The sequence below is a fragment of the Alligator sinensis genome, unplaced genomic scaffold (genome assembly GCF_000455745.1).
Source record: "Alligator sinensis unplaced genomic scaffold, ASM45574v1 scaffold793_1, whole genome shotgun sequence".
Taxonomy (NCBI): domain Eukaryota; kingdom Metazoa; phylum Chordata; order Crocodylia; family Alligatoridae; genus Alligator; species Alligator sinensis.
The window spans coordinates 490,277-498,788 of record NW_005842858.1 but is presented as its reverse complement, the minus strand read 5'-3'; positions in this window follow the sequence as shown (position 1 = coordinate 498,788).

Genomic DNA, 8,512 nt, shown 5'->3' with positions numbered 1-8,512 from the left:
GCAGACCCCATGCTGAAGCACCCTTGTGCCCAAGCCAGCTGCTCTGCAGGATGTAGAGCTCACTTAGAGCAGCCCTCGGCTCGCAGACTGACCCCCTCTGCTCTGCCCCCCATCCCACATGTCCTCTGCCAACCTAGGGTTCCACAACTGGGCTCTATGTGCTGCACATGAATAAACACTGAAGCAGTAAACCCCAGAGTTTATTTGTGCACATTAATCGTACGTGTACATGCACTCTGTAAATATTTGATGTAGCTCCTCTGCTTTTATGTTAATTTGTATCCAAATAGAAATATGGTTTGTTTTTCATTTCTTGAACGTCTATTTAGCAGCTCTACACATTGTACCATTGACAATCTCAGCCTTTATAACTGCTACTTTTTCAGTACCACAGACAAGCAAGACACACTACCAAGCAAGTAATGTATTGTCTCCTGATTCAAAGAAGTCACAGTCCAAGGTCTCAGTCCTGCAAAGATTTATGCCAGTACTAAGCTTTATGCACATGATAGCACCACTGCCTTCAGTGAAGTTATTTATGATTTAAATCAATGTAAGTTGAAAGAAAATAATCCCTGTATGACTTTTAACTAGATGGTGTCCCTTTAAATGAATTGATGTTAAATATACTATTTACTTAAATAGGAATGTGTATCATAGCTTTAGACCACTTCAGCTTTGTCAGGAAACAATTCTCAAAACCCTACAGAGGTTTCAACATAGGCTAACCAGCATAATCCTTTGGACTCAGTTTCTACACACTGACAATAAGTAACCCTCTTTCAAACCCCGGTTGTCTGTGCTTTTTATTTGGGTTATGAAGAGATGGAGCTTTGCATTCTTTAATGAAGATGACAATATTTTGTTCTATTTGCATATCCTTTGATGTGTTCCCAGGGCGACTGGCTCCAGGGCTCAATTAACACAGCAATTTGCCTCACAGTTTTAAAAAGCAGTAATCAACCTTCCACATAAATAGATTTAAATGCCACACAAATTACTGACACAGTTCAAAAGCTGTTGTGAAGATCTAAGGCAGCCTAGATTCTTTGTATATCATCTGTACATCACACTTTACACAATATAAAAAGTGTGGGACATTGAGCAGCTGGTTGTGTATGTATTTTTAGAGATTGGGATAGATCTTCAATGAGGATAGAGTTGATTTATATCTAGCAAAGTTACATAAGAGCTGATTCATTGAAGTCAGTGGGTCTATGCCAATTTCCAGGAGCTAAGGCTCATTCTTGCTCTTTGTATTTGATTATTTGGATGTGTAAGAAGTAATTGATCTGCGTTTATCTTTCTAAAAATAGTGTGTGCAGTAAGGTTATCTTCCTAGAATCTAGTTTTACAAACTCTTTGGATGCCCAAACTAGGTTGAAGGGTTGCTAAAAACTTAAATGCCATGAAGTTTTCCTTCCCCTACCAAAAACAATGTTTAAGTTACAGGAGTAGCAGAAGGTAGGGCAGGGTGGCATGTCAGAAAATAACATTTAGAGAGGAAGGGGTTTTCATAGGCAACACAACCTACTTTTTCAGATGCCATGAATGGATTGTAAAAAAAAATAAAATTTTATACAAAGAGAAATGGGGGGCGGGGTAGGGGTAGGGGCAGGAGGTGGGGAGAAACAGTTGAGAGGTGAATACCTGGACTCAGTTAATCAAGTCTGTCGGAGCATGGAAATTAACATGCTCCAGCAGCCTCCAGCATCACGTGTATCAGCATCCCAATGCTGAAAAATGGTGGTGGGTGTTTACTTCGATGAGCTTTAGTTCAAACCACCCTGCTGACATTTTTAAGGGTGGGGATGCTGATGCATGTGACACTCCAGGCATTTCTAATTAGCATGGCTCTCAGAGCTGAGCTAATTAAAATGCTCTCCCCCCCCCCCAACCCCACCCCGTGCACACACCTTCTGGAGCACATCTATAAATGCCCCGTGTTTCTAGCTTTGTGTATGTAAACATAGGGGAGATCTTATAGTAGTTTTTAAATATCTGATGGATGGTTATAAAAATGGTGATGATATACTCTTCTCTGTGGCTGCAGGTGACAGGAGAAGAAACTATGGTCTTAAATTGAAATGAGAACATAAGGTTAGATATTAGGAAGAACTTTCTAACTATGAAAGTAGTTAAGCATTACAACAGGCTGCCTTGAGACATTGTGAAATCTCTATCCCTGGGCATTTTTAAAAGAAGGTTAGACAGCACTTATCTGGAGTGGTCTGTAAAGGATGATTCTGCTTGGGGCAGCAGTTATAAAAATAACTCTGTCCTTTTAAAAGAAATTTCTCTTTAGCTAGAACCTTTGCAACTAGTCAAAGTATTACGTAACCATAAAGAACTTGTCCTCCAGACACAGCTATCCACCATTTGTGAGAAGGGTTACAAATTCTAAAGTCCTACGGTCAGTGCACAAATTACTGTTTGATAACAGGAAAATTAAAATGCAACTCAGACATTTGAATTCAGCACAATAAAGAATCAGTATTTCATACTGATTTTTGTGTTTTGCTGCTGCACTTGCAAAGCTTGGGGCCAATACTAGTTGTTCTGATACTGTACTTTCAACACATTTTTGATATGTGATGAGCCAAAGTAATTTAAATTATCAAGCTTTTCTAGTCTCGATGTCAGCAAAGTGATATTTCCCATTAGTCTTTGTATTGAAGACATAGGGCATGTTTGATTTCATTTTCTGTACAATTTCCATTTAAGACTGATCTTAGCCTTTCTCCACTTGCACTGCTTGTGGGGTTCCCTTGTCTGAAACATGGACAGTGTAGCCTATGCTTGTATCTGTAGTTGATGGCCAAAGGTACACTTTGCTATGATAAGTACTGCAGGCAAAATTTCCTGTAGATTTCTGGTGCCTTACAATGCCAAAGGATTTGAGTACCAAAGGTTTTTAACATGACCTCTTGCCATTTTAAATTATGTCAATGATAGCTTCAAGTAATGAGCAGCATTGGAAATCAAATCTAAAACTGAGCCCCCTCTCCTCCCATTGAGGTAATTCATATCTGTTCCCATTTAAAATAAGCAACAAAACAAGCATACAAAGGTGTCTGTACCTGTCAGAGAAACTATTCCTTCTGCCCATAAATCTGGTGGAGATAGTTTCAAAAGATTATTATTATTGTTGACGTTATTTCTAAAAAGTCAGAACATACTATATTAAATCTTTGCTACCTATATAAAACAAAAATGTACAAAATATTTTTCTTGTCTGTTCAAGGTGTATCTATAATCCTAAGAGTGAAAGATGAAGAAGGTATATATGGTGTCTTGTGTTCTTTGATCTGGTCTGAATCTGAATTATATATATAATAATACACACACACACACACACACACACATATGCACACGCACACAGTCGCACAGTGAGGGCACACCTAACAGACACACACTAGGTGCTCCTACTTGAGAGGAAAGAAGGGCCTGACAATTCAATTTGGCTACCTTAGATGCTGCTGGTGCTACTGGTGCTGAGTCACTTAAGTAATTTTTACCTGCTGCTATTTACAGCGGTGGACTTGGCTGAGGCTGTACGGGAGGAGGATACCTCACTGGGGCACACTGCCATGTTGTGCAGAGGCCCCAGCACCAGGAAGGGTGCACCTTAACATGCACACAGTGTCACCCACCCATGGCATGAATTTTGCCTGTCTGCGGCCAGAGGTGCAGGGCCCCAAAACCCAGATTCCCCCTGCACCTATCTCCTTGACAGCTGGCAGACTTCATGGCCACAGCAGGGCCTAGCAGGCCTGCAGTTTTCACCCCCCTGTGCCTTAACACACACACTATCACCTGTCATGGGTTTTGCTTGTCAGCAGTTTGAAGTGCAGTTTCCCAGAAACACCTGCATCTATCTCCTTGAAACTTGGCAAGCTTTGTGGCTTCAGTAAGAGTTACCATCCCTGTAGTTTTTACCCTGCTGTAGTGTAACACACATGCGTGACATGAGTTTTGCTTTCACAACTTTGAGGTGCTGGTTCCCAGAAACCCCTGCACCTATAACCTTGAGGCTTCATGCTCTCAGAAGAGGCTACCATACCTGAAAGTTTCATCTGAATAAGTAAAAAAACAACAGGTATAAATATTTCATTGATTCTTTATTACATTCTATGGCCAACTCTCCAAATCTCTCCGAATAGGCTCCAAACCTTCTGAAGCCGATTCTGCTGAATCAAATTGGAAAAGCTATCCAAGTCTCTGAATTGAATTGCTGGCATCCGAATTGGCCAAATCCGAATTGAATAGTTCCCTAGTTGCACAGGCCTATTAAAAATAATAAATTATCTCAAGTGGTTGACACTTTATATCCCTTACTCATGATGAATGTCTATATACTTACTTCTAAGTTAGTAGCTAAATTAGGAAAATTCAATGTAAAGTTGCTTATCAATAGTAACAGATACACAGTATGGCCCCAGTAGTGAGAAGAAAATCCATTATGAGTGACATTCTTGCTTCTTCAGTAAACTGGATAAGATCAAGGCCCATGATTCAACCTGTTAAATTTCTTAAGGAAATCTGAATCTGAACAGTTAGTACCCACCAAGTTAAGAAGCACATCATCAGTATGTGGCACTTTGTTGCTTCAGAGGGATAAATCCTTGTGTTGCATTTGTTCACAAAGCAAAAAGTTATTTTCATTGGTTACGTCCCTTCTAATGTATGAAAAGCAAAATATATTTGTCTCTACATATACCTGTTCTGTTTTTCAGTGTACCTGGAGCATGATGTGAATGACCCTGGAACTACTTGAAAGATTGTCTGACCTTTGTTAAATGAACTTCAAACTGTAAAGTATCTTGAATGGTGAAATCTTTTGATGACTGATTTAGTAATTCTGAACACTGCTGAATATTTTCCAAAATAATTATTCTATGGGCTATTTGGACAAATTAAATCAGTAAATCATTTTATTTCAATTACAGCTGAGTGAGATCTTTGCAGGCATACATTGAAATGCCATTTTTTTGCTGAAATTCAAAAGACTTTGACTTTTAAGAGGCATTTATTCCAGGGAGGGTAACAAATCGGGGCCAGTAGAGATTATGTACAGGTTGGCCTGAAGATCTGGGCCTCAAGGCCTGGCTCGTGGCCTGCAAGGCCTGCCCATACACTCTTGACAAAAACACAAAAAACCACAAAGAACAAAAGGACTATTTACATATTTACAGTTCTGCCAGTGGGAACACCTATGGGGGCCTCAGGGGTCGGCCTGCATGAACAAAGTCCGAGGTCTTGGCTTGCTGGATGCGTCTCTGCACCTTGAGCAGCTGGTGGTGTCACAGGGCAAGGAGCAGGAGTCCCGCCTCGACTCAGCACAGTGCTCCCTCAAGGGTCCAGCATTCCTCAAAGGTGGGCACCATTTGCTGGAGGACCGTGTGCTCGAACTCAAGCGAGAGGCAGGCCTGTGCCAGCAGGTGGAAGAGCTGCAGGGCATCGACCATCCCAGTCCCGGTGAGCTGGTTTTGTCGGCTCTTCAGGGTGGCCAACTTGGCCTGGCCCAGCAGAAAGACTGAAAGACAGAAAGAAAGACAGACAGACAGACTTTGACTTTTTAGAAACATTTATTCTGGGGAAGGTGACAAAAAGGGTTCAGTAAAGACTGTACAGGTTGGCCCAAAGGTCTGGGCCTCAAGGATGAAGCCTGGGCTCATGGCCTTCAAGGCTTGCCCATGCACTCTAGACAAAAAAACAAAACAAAAAATAAGGGACAAAGAAATATATATATAGTTCTACAGTGGGGATGCCTGGGGGGGAGGGCACTCAGGACATCAGGGATCAGCCCGCATGGACAAAGCACAAGGTCTTGGGCCACTGGACCCACCCCCACACTCTAAGCAGGTGGCAACATCACAGCGCAAGCACCAGGCATCCCCCCTTGACCTGGCACAGTGCCTCCTCGACAGTTCAGCATTCCTCAAAGGTGGGCACCATCCACCAGAGGACCACATGCTCAAATTCAACTGAGAGGTGGGCCCACACCAGCAGGTGGAAAAGCTGCAGGGCACTGTCCATCCCAGTCCCGGTGAGCCAGTTTTGGCAGCTCTTCAGGGTGGCCATCTTGGCCTGGTCCACCAGGAAGTTGGCCAGGCCGACTGTGCCCTGCTCAGCCGCCTGGTACAGGAAAGAGCAGATGTATGTTTACTCTGAGAAATCCCACCTCAGCACCTGAAACAGCACCCCGAGGGCAGCAAAGAGTGGCCGCAGCTGGGGGCAGTTGAGGAATACATGAAAAACATTCTCTTCCACCACCACTGGACAGAAGAGGCAGGCTGCTGAGGCCACTGGGTTCAGGTGGTGCACGAAGGCGCCAGTGGCCAGGATGCCATGCACCAATCTCCACTGGAAGTCTCCAGTTTTCTTGGCAGTGGACATCTTGTGCAGCAGGCACCATGCTGGGGTCCCTGGCAATGCCAGGCGCCACTGCCACACAATGTCAGGGTGGCTGACAAGCACTTGGGCTTGCCGGGTGCACACCACCCATATGTAGAGTCCTCTTGGGGCAGTGTGCTGAAAGGGAAGCCTGTCTTGCTTCAGTGTGTCAGGTCAGTCAGCTCATTGGCCACCTCTGGGATGACCGGCAGCAGCGGGAAGGTGTTGCCCATGGTGCTTGTGGCAGGGAGGACCTGGTGGACCTGGAGGTAACCCTCCAGGGCAGTTGCTGCCTCTGTCAGAAGGGCAGCACTAGCAGCCCACAGAAGCTGGCCAGTGGTGTGGACAGAGTGCAGGGCCAGCTGGGTGGCCAGGGCATTGGCTGAAAATCAGCCCAACTGAGTAGGGTCCAGGAGGTGCCCCAGGCAGGTGGTGTGCACTTCAATGAGTGCAGCCCTGAGGCTGGTGGAGGCCATACTCAGCACCACATGCTGCAGGGATGGGTTGTAAATCAGGGACTATTGAAGCAGCTGCAGGAACTTCAGGTGCCTGGCCTGGGGACAAAGGTGGAAGTTGGCCCACCAGGCCTGTACCATGCTGTGGTAGAATGTGGGGAGGACCAGCACATTCATGAAGGTAATGTCCAGCATGAACAGCTCCCGGTCAAAGCTGAGGCCCCCCACTCAGTGCAGGAACCACTACATCAGCTGCCACCATGGGAGGTGGCCCTCAGCATGCAGGAGCTACTGAAGGGCTTGTAGGCGGTAGGCCAGGTTAGTCAGGCCCTGGTCCCCCTTGTTGGTGGGCAGGTAGAGGGCGGCTCATGGGAGCCAGTGGCATCTGTCCTAAAAGAAGTCCACCAGAACCCACTGCAGCCCCTTGAGCAGCTCCAGTGTGGGGTCCACCACAGTGTACCAGTGCCACAGGGTCATGGCAGCTAGGTTGTTGGTGATGAGAACCCAGCTGTGGTAGGAAAGGGCAGGCAGGTGCCAGTGCCAGCAGTGCAGGTGGGCCTCCACCCCTCTGCCACGTCCTTCCAGTTGTGAGGCACAGAGGCCAGTGGCCCCAGGAACACATCCAGGGATTTGAAGCCCTCCCAGCACCAGGCAAGCCCCCCCCCCCGGGGTGTGGCATTGGATCTCACTTCCCGCCAGCTGTTGGCAGAACACCCAGACCTGGATCAAATTGGAAAAGTTATCCAAGTCTCTGAATTGGCAGAACACCCAGACTCAGATCCAAGTCTCTGAATTGGCAGAACACCCAGACCCAGAATGTCCCACCACAGCCACCAGGAGGAGTAGTCTGACACAGGGGTTTAAAGGGCCCTAAATTGAAGCAGTGTTTTTAAAAACCAGTGCTTCAGTTTAGGGCCCCCATTTCATCTACACATGCCCTATAAGATAATTCAGGAATAGTGAACCCTGAATCTTTACAGGGGATCAGAGCAGACAACACTTGAAGATCCTTCTGACCCTGTGATCCTCTTCATATGATAGAGACAATCATCTCCTAAGTTGATCTAAATTGATATAGACCCACGGAAGACACATTTAGAATGGGACAAATCAGTGATATTATCTGAATGATAAGCTGCTTTGATGTTATAGTGATAAATGCAGTCTAATAATCAGAATAGATTAAGTTGGAAAGGTTAAAAATAGGGTTTCTTATGCTCACACATCATCATTGGCTTAGGTCAAATAGTTTTGTATTTGCATGCAGTGATGTATTTAAAATATTATTTGGTGTCACTATTTCAGACCCATTTATAGATTGCCATTCACTTCTATTTCTACATATGTATACGTCTGTTGAACTACTTGAACGAGCTTACCAATTTATTTTTGACACATTGTGATTTCTGATTTTCTTTCTTCAGAGGTAGTCTGGATCCCTATGAACATGTCGCTGAAGGCCTTTTTTCTGTTTGTGAATCTGAGGTAGATAAAAGACTCATCCTTTCAGCACTCTCTGTGGAAAGCACATGGGTTTCCTCCCTGTGTATCTGTACATCTTGGACTAGTGACAAATTCATTCTCTGTCTCTGAGTCACCTGCCTTTCGAGTATGACAATTAATTTTTTCTTTACTACCTACATTCTCCTCTTCCTGCTAAG